This window comes from Pseudophryne corroboree, chromosome 7, assembly GCF_028390025.1.
Source record: "Pseudophryne corroboree isolate aPseCor3 chromosome 7, aPseCor3.hap2, whole genome shotgun sequence".
Taxonomy (NCBI): Eukaryota; Metazoa; Chordata; class Amphibia; order Anura; family Myobatrachidae; genus Pseudophryne; species Pseudophryne corroboree.
Window position 1 is genome coordinate 325,841,060 of NC_086450.1, and position 17,335 is coordinate 325,858,394.

Consider the following 17,335-nt stretch of genomic DNA (forward strand, 5'->3'; position numbering starts at 1 on the left):
TTGATTTGAACCTTTGTAAGTGTTCAAATTTTTTTAGATTTAGAATAGGTCTCACCTAGCCTTCTGGCTTCAGTACCACAATATAGTGTGGAATAATACCCCCTTTTCTTGTTGTAGGAGGGGTAATTTAATTATCACCTGCTGGGAATACAGCTCGTGAATTTTTTTCCCATACTGCCTCCTTGTCGGAGGGAGACCTTGGTAAAGCAGACTTCAGGAGCCTGCGCAGGGGAAACGTCTCGACATTCCAAACTGAACCCCTGGGATACTACTTGTAGGATCCAGGGGTCCTGTACGGTCTCAGCGTCATGCTGAGAGCTTGTCAGAAGCGGTGGAACGCTTCTGTTCCTGGGAATGGGCTGCCTGCTGCAGTCTTCTTCCCTTTCCTCTATCCCTGGGCAGATATGACTCTTATAGGGACGAAAGGACTGAAGCTGAAAAGACGGTGTCTTTTTCTGCAGAGATGTGACTTAGGGTAAAAACTGTGGATTTTCCAGCAGTTGCCGTGGCCACCAGGTCCGATGGACCGACCCCAAATAACTCCTCTTCCTTTATACGGCAATACACCTTTGTGCCGTTTGGAATCTGCATCACCTGACCACTGTCGTGTCCATAAACATCTTCTGGCAGATATGGACATCGCACTTACTCTTGATGCCAGAGTGCAAATATCCCTCTGTGCATCTCGCATATATAGAAATACATCCTTTAAATGCTCTATAGTCAATAAAATACTGTCCCTGTCAAGGGTATCAATATTTTTAGTCAGGGAATCCGACCAAGCCACCCCAGCTCTGCACATCCAGGCTGAGGCGATCGCTGGTCGCAGTATAACACCAGTATGTGTGTATATACTTTTTATGATATTTTTCCAGCCTCCTGGCATCATCACACACTTCATTTTATTTTATCTGATTCAGGAAAAACTACAGGTAGTTTTTTCACTCCCACATAATACCCTTTCTTGTGGTACTTGTAGTATCAGAAACACGTAACACCTCCTTCATTGCCCTTAACGTGTGGCCCTAATAAGGAATACGTTTGTTTATTCACCGTCGACACTGGATTCAGTGTCCCTGTCTGTGTCTGTGTCGACCGACTAAAGTAAACGGGCGTTTTAAAACCCCTGACGGTGTTTTTGAGACGTCTGGACCGGTACTAATTGTTTGTCGGCCGTCTCATGTCGTCAACCGACCTTGGCGCGTGTTGACATTATCACGTAATTCCCTAAATAAGCCATCCATTCCGGTGTCGACTCCCTAGAGAGTGACATCACCATTACAGGCAATTGCTCCGCCTCCTCACCAACATCGTCCTCATACATGTCGACACACACGTACCGACACACAGCACACACACAGGGAATGCTCTGATAGAGGACAGGACCTATTAGCCCTTTGGAGAGACAGAGGGAGAGTTTGCCAGCACACACCAAAAACGCTATAATTATATAGGGACAACCTTATATAAGTGTTTTCCCTTATAGCATCTTTTTTATATATTTCTAACGCCAAATTAGTGCCCCCCCTCTCTGTTTTAACCCTGTTTCTGTAGTGCAGTGCAGGGGAGAGCCTGGGAGCCTTCTCTCCAGCCTTTCTGTGAGGGAAAATGGCGCTGTGTGCTGAGGAGATAGGCCCCGCCCCTTTTTCGGCGGCCTCGTCTCCCGCTCTTAACGGATTCTGGCAGGGGTTAAATATCTCCATATAGCCCCCGGAGGCTATATGTGAGGTATTTTTAGCCAAAAAAGGTTTTCATTTGCCTCCCAGGGCGCCCCCCTCCCAGCGCCCTGCACCCTCAGTGACTGCCGTGTGAAGTGTGCTGAGAGGAAAATGGCGCACAGCTGCAGTGCTGTGCGCTACCTTAAGAAGACTGAGGAGTCTTCTGCCGCCGATTCTGGACCTCTTCTCGTTTCAGCATCTGCAAGGGGGCCGGCGGCGAGGCTCCGGTGACCATCCAGGCTGTACCTGTGATCGTCCCTCTGGAGCTAATGTCCAGTAGCCAATCCATCCTGCACGCAGGTGAGTTCACTTCTTCTCCCCTAAGTCCCTCGTTGCAGTGATCCTGTTGCCAGCAGGACTCACTGTAAAATAAAAAACCTAAGCTAAACTTTTCTAAGCAGCTCTTTAGGAGAGCCACCTAGATTGCACCCTTCTCGGCCGGGCACAAAAATCTAACTGAGGCTTGGAGGAGGGTCATAGGGGGAGGAGCCAGTGCACACCACCTGATCCTAAAGCTTTACTTTTTGTGCCCTGTCTCCTGCGGAGCCGCTATTCCCCATGGTCCTTTCAGGAACCCCAGCATCCACTAGGACGATAGAGAAAAAGAATCGATAACTTCTACCGCTTTCAAAAAGGTCAATGGAAGCTGAAATAATGGACAACTACCTTATGGAAGCCAGATACAGTATACCAAACAGTACTTAGCAGAGTTAGGAATGAGTGCTTATGAAATACAGTAACATTTTGTCATAATATTTCAGAAACTGCATGGCTGGTCTCTTGCACTCTAATACACCAGCTGCTTTAGGATTTATATTCAAAAACATTATGTCTCCATAATCCCAAAAACGTCAGTCTTCTTCCAGTGATTTGGACCAATAATACCATTGATTAGAACGAATAATTCCAGTGATTTTGTCATTTTCTTCCAGTGATTTGGACCAATAATACCATTGATTAGAACTAATAATTCCTGTGATATTGAGGTGTTTGTGTCGCTTAGCTTAGCCGTCCAGCGACCACAGTGCACCTCTTTTTCTCTTTTCTTCGCATCATGTGCTGTTTGAGGCAAAAAATTTTAAGTGCCATCCTGTCTGACACTGCAGTGCCACTCCTAGATGGGCCAGGTGTTTGTGCCGCCCTCTTGGGTCGCTTTTCTTAGTCATCCAGCGACCTTGGTGCAAATTTTCGGACTAAAAATAGTATTGTGAGGTGTTCAGAATAGACTGGAAATGAGTGGAAATTGTGGTTATTGAGGTTAATAATACTATAGGATCAAAATTACACACAAATTCTATGATTTAAGCTGTTTTTGACAAAAAAAACACCCGAATCCGACAAAAAAATTTCAGGGAGGTTTTGCCAAAACGCGCCCAAATCCAAAACACGGCCGTGGAACCGAATCCAAAACCAAAACCCGAAAAATGTCCGGTGCACATCTCTAGTTGTTATGGGCATCTTCTCCAATTGTTCGCCCTTTATTCTGCTTGATATATCACCCACTTGAATCAGCGAGTTAGATATTTTTTAACATGTAGGATATTGCCGATCTCCCGAAACATTGGAGGATCAGCATCGACAGAATGGGAAATCAGGCCATAGATGTATGGCCCACAGTAGTGTTCCAAAGGAACAGAATAAAAAAAAGAAAATTCTTATTATCCGTTGGACTCAATACCACCACCAGCAACAGATGTTTTTAGTTAAGTAGTGTGAAGCGATGTAACTTAACTTCTAGTTAGGAAAACATGCATGGCTTGTATGTCTGTCATCTAGTTGGCTTTCATAAGGTTTGTAAACTCCAAAAATGTTTGCAACACACTCAAACTTCAAATGTTCCCACATGGACCGTGAAGGTAAAATAAATTGCTCATTTGTACTCTGACTTTCCCCTGTAGCTCTGTTAGAAAGTAAATTATTACCGCCTCACCCCACCAGAGACATCTAAGAACCCCCTCCCAAACAGTCCAAAATCTTTAGGACTGTCTAATGAGATCCAATACAGTTCAGAGTCTCTGACAGCAGGCTGCCCTGACGCTGTGTATGAGCCCACATAAGTCTGAAGAGCTGTCACATCTGATAAGTAAGAGAAGCAACTCCCAACTAGCGCGGCAACCTGCTGCAGAACAGTGGAAGAGCATACAGAGCATATATGGTTACTCCATGCATTTTATGTACAGTAGCTCAGTAGTACATACCCTTTAATATGTATATTCATTTCAAATATTGGCTTTACCTTATCTTCACCTATGCCAATGCTACACCAATTGTGAGAGGACTGTCACATCTATAAGACTGACAAGAAAGCTCTTATAGATGATGTAGGAGTATTTAAATGTAAATTAAATATATACAGTACGTCAAGTAATCAGGGCCGAAACTAGGATTTTTGTCACCCGGGGCATGGAAGAAATTGTGGTAGATGCGTTTAATTTGCCGGCTATCTGGATTCAGGTGGTCAGGATACTGACACTAGAATCTCGTCAGCCGACCACGCGGACAGCCAGAATTCCAGCTCACCAGGGCTAATTCCACTCGTGGGTGTCCACGACACTCATAGAGTGGGAATAGATCATGTGGCGGGTGCAGCGAGCCTGCAAGGGGACTTTTAGCGCTCACCCTGCTGCCAGCATCCTGTCCACCGGTAAAACATACTGCGTTAACACTGGAAAACACACTCGCATAAACACATACTGGCAAATGTCAGAATATTTCATAGATTTAAATCAGAACAACATTTTATTATTATTATTATTATCTTTTATTTATATGGCGCCACAAGGGTTCCGCAGCGCCCAATTACAGAGTACATATGCACATAATCAAAACAGGAAAACAGTGACTTACAGTTGAAGACAATATAGGACAAGAACAGGGTAACTAAGCATAACTATACCAGTAGACGACATACAGATAAGTTTCAAGGTGGCCAAAAAAATGCAGGAGATGGGCAGTTGAGGATTATTAAAGTAAGAAAAGGATAAGCACATGAGGGAAGAGGGCCCTACTCGTGAGAGCTTACATTCTAAAGGGGAGGGGCAGACAGACAGGGATGACACAGATGGGGTAGACCAAGCATGGGACATAGGGTTAGGATGAGATTTGGCTGGGTTTGGTAAAGAAAAGGGTCGTAAGAGCCCGTTTGAAGTTTTGTAGGGAGGTGGAGAGTCTGAGGGGGAGAGGTAAAGAATTCCAGAGAAAGGGAGCAGCACGTGAAAAATCTTGGAGATAGGAGTGGGAGGAAGTAATCAGAAGACAGGAGAGTCGGCGTGCATTAGCAGAGCGACAAGGACAGGTGGTAGAGTAAAGGGAGATAAGGTCAGAGATGTAAATGGGAGAGGAGTGGGTGAGCGCTTTTTAAGTGAGTGTTAGAAGTTTGAATTGGATTCTGAAAGGGAAGGGAAGCCAGTGAAGGGCTTGTCGGAGAGGGGAGGTGAATGTAGTGCATTTGGTGAGAAAGATGAGCTGGGCTGCAGCATCTGGAGATTGGAGTGGAGAGAGGTAATTGTCAGGGAGGCCAGTTAGGAGATTACAGTAATCCAGTCTGGAAATAATCAGTGAGTGAATAATGGTCTTGGTGGCATCCTGGGAGAGAAAAGGTCTGATCCTGGAAATGTTTTTGAAATGAAAATGACAGGTTTGTGAGAGATGCTGATTGTGTGGTTTGAAGGAGAGGGAGGAGTCAAGGATTACGCAAAGACAGCGTACTTGGGGGCTAGAGAGATAGTCGTGCCATCAATGGATAATGAGATTGTGGGAGGTGAGTTTGTGCGGGAGGGTGGGAAGATGATCAGCTCAGTCTTAGGCATATTGAGTTTAAGAAATCGCTGGGACATCCAGGAAGAGATAGCAGAGAGACAGTTGGCGGTACGAGTGAGGAGAGCCGGGGAGAGATCAGGGGAGGAAAGGTAGATTTGAGTGTCATCAGCATAGAGGTGATATTGGAAGTTAAAAGAACTAATGAGTTCACCTAAAGAGGATGTATACGGAGAGAAAAGGAGAGGACCAAGAACAGAGCCTTGGGGGACAGTTAGTGTAAGTGATGGGGAGGCAGTGTCATGAGATGAGACAGAGAAGGAACGATCAGAGTGGTAGGAGTACAGCCAGGAGAGGGCAGTATCACGCAGACCAAGAGAGTGAAGGATTTGCAGAAGGAGAGGGTGGTCCACAGTGTCAAAAGCAGCAGAGAGGTCAAGAAGAATAAGCAAAGAGTAGTGGCCCTTAGATTTGGCTGCATGGAGGACATTGCAGACGTTTGTGAGGGCAGTTTCAGTGGAGTGAAGAGAACGGAAACCAGACTGGAATGGGTCAAGGAGTGTGAGTGAGAGGAAAGAAAGGCAGTGAGGCTATTATAGACAATACGCTGAAGGAGTTTGGTGGCAAAAGGGAGGAGAGAGATAGGTCGATAGTTGGAGAGAGTATCTGGAGCAAGGGTAGGTTTTATAAGAATAGGGGAGACAAGAGCATGCTTGAAGGCAGAGGGGACAGTGTCTGATGAGAGGGAGAGATTGAGAAGATGGGCAAGATGGGAACAGGCAGAAGGGGAGAGGTGGCGGAGGAGGTGGGAGGGGATAGGGTCAAGTGGGGAGGTGGTGGTGGTGGTGGGGAACAGATGACGGCCATGAATTCCTCACCAGATACATGAGAGAAAGCTGTCAGAGTTGGTGAGAGGGAAGGGGAGGGGTGGCAAGGGATGGATGGTGGCTGGTTGCTGGTCTGGTGGGATGTGATATCCTGATGTATGGAGTCAATCTTGGATGTGAAATAAGTGGCAAAGTCAAGAGCAGACAATGAGGAAGGGAGAGGAGGTGGTGGTGGGCAGAGGAGGGAGTTAACAGTGGCAAAGAGGCGCCGGGGGTTGGAAGACTGGGTAGAGATGAGAATTTTGAAGTATGATTGTTTAGCGAGGGAAAGGGCAGCACTGAAGGATGAGAGAATAAATGTAATTTTTTTTTACAACACAATGTTGTTTACACACTGTTCTGCTGTCCTCAGTAACCTTCTATATATTGTACATACTGTAGCAATAAATGCATCAGAATAGAATACAGAAACATGCAATTAAGCATATAACACTTTTTATACAGTAGCCTCAAGAAGGCACAAGAGAGGTGCAGAAACTGTATCAATATAGATTAGAAGCAGGGACCTACAGTATATATACTCCATTCACTCCACTTCTCCAGTCTTCATCACTACCTGCCCCCGCGTGTCTGTTTGAGACCATACAGCCCTCAGTCATCTATTTCAACCTCCAGTGGAATGGTTGAAGGAAGGAGAGATTAGGGACACAGATTGTCAGCTAACATCTGACAGGTCACAGCAGCACTTACCACCAGTCACACGAGCCCAGCCAAGATGCCTCAGGCTCTCCCTCACAGCATGCAGCTCCCAGCCCAGGCCAGCTACTCGTCTCATCTGGGATGCGAAGCTTGCTTCCCTGAGCCTGGCTGGATGCATAGCCAGATTAAGGGAGGGATGCAGGCCATACTGTTCTCCAGGCCCCCCTTTGTCAGGGGGCCCCCCGGCCAGAGCACACTGACATCACTAGCTTTACCTCTTAAGCAGCAGCAGAACCAGCAGCCAGAATTTGAGCAAGACAGTATGCAGTGCAGGTGGAGGACACAGGAATATCATGTTTCATGAGCTACTGACTGAGCTTTCTGACCAGAGGAGAGATAGGAGGGTGGAGAGAGCTGTAAGTGACACATGGATCCCAGCTTCTCCTCCTCCTCGCCTAGGTGTCTGAGTCCTGTGCAAACTGTTATGTAACTAAACCATTTGGGTCTAGAGATAGAGACACACAGAGTCCTCCTGAGTCCTGTCCCAGTGTGTAAATAGTACAGAGGCTGCTGCTATTCTTGCATGTGACAAGATAAATGATTTTATTTGTCTTTGTATATTTTAACGTTATGTTGTCTGTGTTCCACTACAATAACAGTTTATAAAATAGTTGTCTTTCAAATAGGTGGTGCTATAAACAGTACCCAGGCATTGTTAAACTATTAGTTAAAACTAATATACACCATTGGTTTATATTTAATAAACAATCTATACCTCCCACCATGACTCATTCCAGGAGGTATAAAATGCTCTCTACCTGAACTTCCTTCTTAATTTATTATTGCAATCACCTGTGTTAAAGTACTTTTATTATCAATTAAATAGTTCAACACAGGTGACACCAATTGTATATTAAGTGGGAATCCATGTAAAGAGCATTTTGTCCCTCCTGGAATGGTGACATGTTGGAAGGTATGCACAATTTTATATACATCCCCCAACTTCCATCGGGCCACCACTGTTTTACGTGCCCCAGGCACCCCCAAGGCTTAATCCGGCCCTGGCTGAGAGAGATTGAAAGGGAGGTGGAGACCCTGAGACAGCAGGAGACACGACCTGGAGCCAGCCTTGCTGCACAGTGATAGCACAGTGATGTCAGACTTCTCAGTGATGCTGCTGATGTGACCAGCCCATTTCTGAAAGCAGGGGAAGAGCTGCGGCTGATAGGATCCGCGGCCTGCACATCGACAGCATTTAATGAGTCAGACTGACTCATAGTGCTGGAGGCTGCGGGTCTCTTCTCTGCGGCGAGTACTGGTGTTCCGGCCGAGGTGGACATCCTGAAGGTGACCATGTTGGAGGTTGTGCATCTCAGCACCCCTCAAATCCGGCACCTGGGGCATGCGACCCCCTAGCCACAACACACACATCCCCATCCCCCCCGCGCCCAGGTGCGGCCATGAAGTAATGGTGAGGTCCGCAACACCTATATAGAGTGCTGTAACATAAATCAGTTTAACTTTTTTGTTGAATAGATCAGTGCCTGTTTAAAGCACTTACAACAATATCCAAGATATCAAACTATATTTAAAAGAGTAGCATACAGGTTGCTTCTCCAATATCCAAAATGTTTGGGACCAGAAGTATTTTGGATATCAGATTTTCCCATATTTTGGAATATTTGCATACGATAATGAGATATTTGGGGATGGGACCCACGTCTAAACACAGAATTAATTTATGTTTCATATACACCTTATATGCATAGCATTTATACAATATGTTTTAATAATTTTGTGCATTAAACAACGTTTTTACATTGAACCATTAGAAAGCAAAGAGAAAGCAAAGGTGTCACTATCTCAGTCGTGCTCAATAAATGACGTATTCCGGATTTGAGTATGGGAGACTCAGCCTGTATTACTCAGGCGTACTGTGGTAGCATGATATTAAATATAGTCAAAAGTTTGGCATATTTGTTTCCTAGTAAATATAAATACTTGTAGTCAATGCTTTATGGAATACAGAAAATAATAGACATACATTTTGAAATGCAAAATTGGTAACATGTAACCCCAACACTCCCGCTTTCTGCCTAGTCATTCCCACGTTTGGAAAAGCTCCTCCCAGTCTTAATCTGGTCTATCCTGTGGAGACCTTGACAATCAAATGTTATGTAACAAGTCCTTAGACTACACAGTAAGACATACTTGCCTACCTGACCCTCTCCATGAGGGAGAAAATGCTCTGTTCCTGGACTTTCCTGGTAATGTATGATTGCCATCACCTGTGGTGAAACACCTTTCTTATCAATTAACTAGCTCACCACAGGTGATGGCAATCATACATTACCAGGAAAGTCCAGGAACAGAGCATTTTCTCCCTCATGGAGAGGGTCAGGTAGGCAAGTATGCAGTAAGAAACACCAAACATTGTTAGACCGAATTTAACATACAGTATATATTTTACACCAAAATCCCGAATCCAAACTGGGATTTTTTTCAACACAGCTCCAATTCAGGTCAGACATGGAATTTACCCCATTTCCACTGAGGTGCTGACACTGGATATTACCAGGTCGGCACCGTTGACAATGCACATAGGTGCAAAGGCCCTCATTCCGAGTTGTTCGCTCGCTAGCCGCTTTTCGCAGCAGTACACACGCTAAGCCGCCGCCCTCTGGGAGTGTATCTTAGCTTAGCAGAATTGCGAACGAAGTATTCGCAATATTGCGAAAAGATTTTTCTGTGCAGTTTCTGAGTAGCTCGAGACTTACTCTTCCAGTGCGATCAGTTCAGTGCTTGTCGTTCCTGGTTTGACGTCACAAACACACCCAGCGTTCGCCCAGACACTCCCCCGTTTCTTCAGCCACTCCCGCGTTTTTCCCAGAAACGGCAGCGTTTTTTCACACACTCCCATAAAACGGCCAGTTTCCGCCCAGAAACACCCACTTCCTGTCAATCACACTCCGATCACCAGAACGAAGAAAAAACCTCGTAATGCCTTGAGTAAAATACCAAACTTCTTAGCAAATTTACTTGGCGCAGTGCGAACATTGCGCATGCGCAAATAGCGGAAAATCGCTGCGATGCGAAGAAAATTACCGAGCGAACAACTCGGAATGAGGGCCAATGTCTTTAAGGCCAGCGCTGGGGGATAACATCATCTCCTAGCGCCAAGAAATACACTGATATGGACCCCCAGGCGGCCTATCAGCTTCCCTCTTTGTGCAGTGAATGGATACCCCCTGCCCCATGCCTTGGACATCTCTGCTTTGCTCGCATACCACCATCAGGCTTACCTGCTTGCACCTCATGTCATCTGTCTGTTGCCCCTCCCCACTAGATTGTTAGCTCTTCAGAGCAGGGCCCTCTTTCCTCTTGTCTAAACCCTCTTCTTGACACATTTCACTCAGCGACCATCTTTACCTGCTTTCTCTCCTGCTGGTAAAGGCTCATCTCTTCTCTATGGCAGCCAGCCCCAAGTAGTACAATGATTACTCCTTCGCTACTTACATCTAAGCTGTATTATGTTTTGAGAATTGTGTTGCTCTTTGTTACCTGCACTCCATTTTTGTTATTTATTTACTGTTATGCTAAGTTTTGTCTCCCTGTGCTGTCCTTTGTACGGCGCTGCGAAACACTTGTGGCGCCCTATAAATAAAATGTAATAATAATAATAATAATACCGCACTCATGCGTGCGGTATCCATTCACCTTCACCCCGGCACTGCTGCTGTCTGCATAGCAGGGCAGACAGCAGTAGAGACTGTGGGGTATATGCAATTGCGGTCGAATTCGCGGCAATTTTCGCCGTTTTTTAATTCGACTCAATTCGACAGGTGAATCCCGGAAGGTGGCTTCCGGAATTCACCATATTCAATGAAAAACGGATTCGCCAGAGTCGCGGGCGAAAATCGGCCGATTTGGCGGATTTTGCCGCGATTTTAAAAAACGGGGAAAAACCCGAAAAAAAAATGGCGTGGGGTCCCCCCTCCAAAGCATAACCAGCCTCGGGCTCTTCGAGCTGGTCCTGGTTCTAAAAATGCAGGGGAAAAATTGGGCAGGGATCCCCCGTATTTTTAAAACCAGCACCGGGCTCTGCGCCTGGTGCTGGTGCCAAAAATACGGGGGACAAAAAGAGTAGGGGTCCCCCGTATTTTTAACACCAGCATCGGGCTCCACTAGCTGGACAGATAATGCCACAGCCGGGGGTCACTTTTATGCCGTGCCCTGCGGCCGTGGCATTAACTACCCAACTAGTCACCCCTGGCCGGGGTACCCTGGGGGAGTGGGGACCCCTACAATCAAGGGGTCCCCCCCCCCAGCCACCCAAGGGCCAGGGGTGAAGCCCGAGGCTGTCCCCCCCCATCCAATGGGCTGCGGATGGGGGGGCTGATAGCCTTTTGTGATAATAAAAAGATATTGTTTTTTCCATTAGTACTACAAGTCCCAGCAAGCCTCCCCCGCAAGCTGGTACTTGGAGAACCACAAGTACCAGCATGCGGGAGAAAAACGGGCCCGCTGGTACCTGTAGTACTACTGGGAAAAAAATACCCAAATAAAAACAGCACACACACACCGTGAAAGTAAAACTTTATTTCATACGCCGACACACACATACTTACCTATGTTGACACGCCGACTGCCACGGTCTCCGACGATCCGAGGTACCTGTGAAAAAATTATACTCACCTTCCAGCGTCCAGAGGTACATCCAGGTCCAGAGATAATCCACGTACTTGGCAAAACAAAAAAACGAACAACGATCCATACCGGACTAGAAAGGGGTCCAATGCTTTCACATCAGACCCCTTTCTCCCGAATGCCGGGACATCACGTGACTCCTGTCACTGAAGTCCCTTCAGCCAATCAGGAAGCGCTACTTCCGTGGCGCTCATCTGATTGGCTGTGCGCTGTCTGTGATGTGACAGCGCATCGCAAAGCCGCTCCATTACTTTCAATGGTGGGAACTTAGCGGCTAGCGGGGGGGTCACCCGCCGGTCAGCCGCTGACCGGCGGGTGACCTCACCGCTAGCCGCTAAGTTCCCACCATTGAATATAATGGACTGGGCTGTGCGATGCGCTGTCTGCTCAGACGCACAGAGCCAATCAGATGAGCGCAACGAAGTTGCGCTTCCTGATTGGCTATAGAGACCTTTCTGTGACAGCTGTCACTGACAGGTCTCTCTGCATTCGGGGATAGGGGTCCCATGTGTCAGCATGGGACCCCTTTCAGTGCGGCATGGAGCGGGTGTTCGGTTTGTTTTTTTCTCCAAGTACGTGGATTTATCTCTGGAGCCTGGTTGAGGTGAGTATATTGATCTTTTATTTTCAGGTACCCCTGGATTCTACATGGAGAAGAGGACCGATGTCGGCGTGTGAACATAGGTAAGTATGTGTGTGTCGACGTATGAAATAAAGTTTTACTTTCACGGTGTGTGTGTCCTGTTTTTATTTGGGTATTTTTTTTCCAGTAGTACTACAGGTACCAGCGGGCCCGTTTTTCTCCCGCATGCTGGTACTTGTGGTTCTCCAAGTACCAGCTTGCGGGGGAGGCTTGCTGGGACTTGTAGTACTGCTGGAAAAAACAATATTCTTTTCATGATCACAAAAGGCTATCAGCCCCCCCATCCGCAGGCCATTGGATGGGGGGGGACAGCCTCGGGCTTCACCCCTGGCCCTTGGGTGTCTGGGGGGGGGACCCCTTGATTGAAGGGGTCCCCACTCCCCCAGGGTACCCCGGCCAGGGGTGACTAGTTGGATATTTAATGCCACGGCCGCAGGGCACGGCATAAAAGTGACCCCCGGCTGTGGCATTATCTGTCCAGCTAGTGGAGCCCGATGCTGGTGTTAAAAATACGGGGGACCCCTACTCTTTTTGTCCCCCGTATTTTTGGCACCAGGCGCAGAGCCCGGTGCTGGTTTTAAAAATACGGGGGATCCCCTGTCAATTTTCCCCCCGCATTTTTAGAACCAGGACCAGCTCGAAGAGCCCGAGGCTGGTTATGCTTTGGAGGGGGGACCCCACGCCATTTTTTTTTATGATTTCACCGTTCCAGCATAAAAAAAAAAAAAAAAAAAAATATTTTAAAAAATATATAAATAATATTTGTGCCTCCAAAAAAAAAAAAAAAAAAGTACCTAATCCCTTCTAATATAAATAGATCTGCTATTCCCCCCAAAAAATACACAAAAAAAAACATGTTTAAAATTTTTTTATTTGTTTTCACCCTCCAAAGTGTGGCGGATTGAAAATGACGAATTTGCTGTCTAAAAGCACTGCTGTCGAATTTCCAAACTTGAATTGAATATGCTTTGGTCGAATTGCAGCACTTGTATCATTGCAGAAAAGTCGAATTTGCAAAAAGTCGAATTTCAAAAAGTCGAATTTTGAAAGGCCGTTTTTTGGTCGGAAAGCACTGAATTGCATAGGCGATTTTTTTTTTTGGTCGAAAATGACCCGAAATTCGACAATTTCGGGAATTCGACCGCAATTGCATATACCCCTGTGTGTGCCGTGTCTCCCAACCTCCTGACCGTCTGCAGGACACTGCGATTTGGAGCTATAGGCCTTCCCATTGCTGTAAATGGGTCCCGGGTCATCCCATTTACGCTGCCCCTCAACATGAGTCCTACCTGTGATCAACCCTGGTCGATACCCGGGTAGGATTGCAGGGTAAATTGACCCGGGTCATTTTTTAGGGAGCCTTTTATACCCCTTTCACACCACACAAATAACTTGGTACGGGTCAGCGTGCGGTATGAAAGGGCCATAGCCGAAATCCCAGGTCGCCTGACCCGGCAATTCAACCCGGGAATAAAGCAGGGTTATACCCGGGTTGAATACCAAGTCAGTGGCTGCGTAAACGGGCTCCCGGGTCGATGCGTCCCGGGACCCGTTTATTACAGCAGGGAGAGGCGGCACGGAGATGATCTAATCTCCCAGCGCCACCTCCACCGTCGGCTCCGCCCCTCGCTGCTATGGCAACCCACCCGGCATATTGCCGGGTCGGGGAAGCCAGCAGCAGCAGCCAATGCCGGATCCCACCCGGGAAGGACCCGTTTCCAATTCCCGGGTGGGTTCCGACATTGGCAGTGTGAAAGGGGTATTACACTGCAGCCTGACCCGGGTAGTCCCGGCAATAACCTGGGTTATTTGGGCAATGTAAAAGTGGTATTACTGTGCATAAGTGCACCAGAATATGCTTGTGTCGTAGAAAGACACAATATTATTATTATTATTAATAATAATAAAGATAATAATTTCTAACAAATACATTTTGTTGCTTGAAATAGTAACTTCTGTAGCTTGAAAAACTAGAGCCCCATGACCTCCACATATAAATAGGCCTATCATGACAACATGATGAGGACTATCCGCCCAGCTGACCACACTGTCAGCCATAAATCAGATGTATTAAATCTGCATTTATATTTTCCACACAAAATTATGTAATGTTTCTACTTTTACATATTTAGGGAGACATTGGGGCCTATAAAGTAGAGGGTGTAAACAAATCACATGGCTCTGGTCACACCCATACAGCACTGGCCACACCTCCTCCGCTTCTCACAATATGCCCTTGCTCATTTTCCAGCCTCAGGCCCATGTGGCCCTTAGTCTGGTCCTGGGTGAAGGCAAGGTTTCCTCCACTCTCTGACTCTCTGCATTGTTATTAGTGTGACATCTTTAAGATGAGTAATATTTGTATTGTAGCCAAAGGGTTTTCTGAATCCTAACAGCAATCTATATGAATAAACCAACGAGAGAGAGAGAGAGAGAGAGAGAGAGAGAGAGAGAGAGAGAGAGAGAGAGAGAGAGAGAGAGAGAGAGAGAGAGAGAGAGAGAGAGAGAGAGAGAGAGAGAGACTGGAGTTTTGCTTCAGGAACTATTTTCATTTCATTTCATTTTGCTAATAAAGAATATGTTGTTATATTATTATGTGTTTTATGTTATATTATGTGAATAATTGAAACAAACCTTTTACGCTAATCTGGAATTGGACCTCAGTGTCTTTCACATTGTCATTCTTATCTGATGTAATTGGTTTATAGCAAATCCTGCAACAGAAAGAAAGCAAGGTTATAAATGCTGCCATACATTTGCTTAATGATTATTATAACCAATGTTTATATGCCTCAATTCAGTGATATGCCTCAATTCAGTGCGTGTCCATTAGCGGAAAATGCCTAGTTACAGGTCAATGCTGGTCCCAAACCTGCCCAAAAGATCTACTTATGTACAGTACTTGTTTCTGACTAAACCACCCATTATTTTCATGTGCATATACAAATGAAACTGTGATCGTAAATGTATTTGTTTTATTAAGTTTAATGTGCTATTTGATCAGTGATCCCATCGGTATCCAGTCTTTAGGTTGACCACTGCTGGTCGACAATCATTCGGTCGACATGTGAAAAGGTTGACATGAGTTTTTCACTTTTTTACTTTTTCATACTTTACGATCCACGTGGACTACGATTGGGAATAGTAACCTGTGCTGAGCGCAGCGGTAGCAGAGCGAGGCACCTTGAGTGAAGCAAGTTATGCGAGGGGACGCGGTGTACTAAATGGGGTTCCCTGTCACTTTATGAAGAAAACGACACCAAAAAACCCAAAACCCTCATGTTGACCTTTTTCCATGTCGACCTTGTTCATGTCGACCTAATGACCATGTCGACCTATTTCGGGTGTCGACCAACAGTTGCCGACCTAATGACTGTCGACCTAAGTGTGGTTGACCCTATGATCCACACCCATGCCATCTATGTGCATGTGGGGTCACTGGCCGAGCAGAAGGCCCATACAGTCTTGTCCTTAATGTGTGTGGCTACACTGTCCAGGTTTTGTGTAATGGGATTGTACCAAACACAGCGACAGGCTTCTCAGAGCACTTAAATATCCTTCTAGAACACTTGCACCTCTATTAATAGAAAATAAAAAAGCTGATCTGAATGCTCCTCTGAAACGTAATAACAATAACAAATAATAATCTAAAACATATTTTAGTGGATAGAATATGGAGTAATTTATTACGATTTTATAGGTCATTTCTCTTAATGTTTTGCTTTCTTCACTTAGGGTACTTACTAGGGTTGCTTACTGTAAATTTTATGCAATGTTCTGGCTCTACAAGTAAGTGGGTCTGTATGCTGCACTAAAGGGCCCCATACACTACAACGCTATGTCTGAGGCTGAAGTAGGAGGCGTTTTCCCTTGAACTCTCCCGGGAGTGGTTCCATACGATTTGGTACATTTTGCATGCGATATATCATATGCGATCCCAGCAATGCCTACGGGAACCGATATATCACAAGTGCAGCACTAACGATCTAGGGGAGCCGATTCGACCCTCACGGGAATGAGCATCGAATTGGATCTGAAACACATTCAAAATGCCCGATTTCACCCGATATATCGGCCCGAATGCACGAAATTGGATGAAATCGGACATTATCGTTCTAGTGTATGGGGCCCTTTACAGTACTGCCTGATTTGCAGTGCCGAGGGGCTACATACACAAATACACATAACTGGGGCAGTGGGGGCAAGTTCGATGCCAGTGTTTCTATGCCGTTGCAAGTCCTCATCGATATATAATATTTATTGTCAAATCTCCATAGAGAGGGAAAAGAAAAAAGAAACCAGTTATCTCGGGTGCACACAACCCAATTATTTCATTAAAATATAATCTGTATTAAGGATGTATATATCCCCTACAATAATAAACAAATATTGGCTTTAATGCCACATTACACAAATTTTCATTATAAATCACTATTTCATTATTGATTTATAATGAAAATGTGTGTAATGTGGCATTAAAGCCAATATTTGTTTATTATTGTAGGGGATATATACATCCTTAATAAAGATTATATTTTAATGATTTAATTGGGTTGTGTGCACCCGAGATAACTGGTTTCTTTTTCCTATTCCCTCTCTATGGGGATTTGACAATATATCCTTATCCAAACCAGTTGGTAGCACCATTTGAGCCTTCCATACGTTATCTAAGTGGACATAAAGGTATTCCTAAGGATTGGATCTGCAATATACATATTAAAGGCATCCCAATTTATGACTGTATACCAAAAACAAACAGTTTTATCTTGGTGCGGATTATCCTCTAGAAATGGTGGAAGTTTTTGCTTTCCCATAACTGGAAAAATTTTTTTTTGATATGTACCGTAATATTTGTTTTTTTCTTTCTGTCCACCATGTGAAAGTGAAAGCCCAACTCAGGAATTTCAGTTCCACAGTGCATGCATGGACTAGCTAGTCATGTAACAAATGCGTATATTCCAGGGGTGGAGGAGCTAATCCTTATT

The 17,335-nt window shown here is 45.4% G+C and overlaps 1 protein-coding gene across 6 annotated transcripts in view; it reads right to left on the reverse strand.

Moving 5' to 3' along the window:
• METTL18 (methyltransferase 18, RPL3 N3(tau)-histidine) overlaps nucleotides 1-17,335 on the reverse strand; it is a 379,064-nt gene that overhangs the window by 150,406 nt on the left and 211,323 nt on the right. For 4 of the 6 annotated variants that reach the window (XM_063934325.1, XM_063934329.1, XM_063934326.1 and 1 more), the window contains one exon: nucleotides 14,985-15,064. The exons of the other annotated variants lie outside the window; for them this stretch is intronic. The gene's annotated coding sequence lies outside the window, so the exon portion shown is untranslated. The remainder of the gene's footprint in view (nucleotides 1-14,984; nucleotides 15,065-17,335) is intronic. 6 annotated transcript variants of the gene reach the window in all.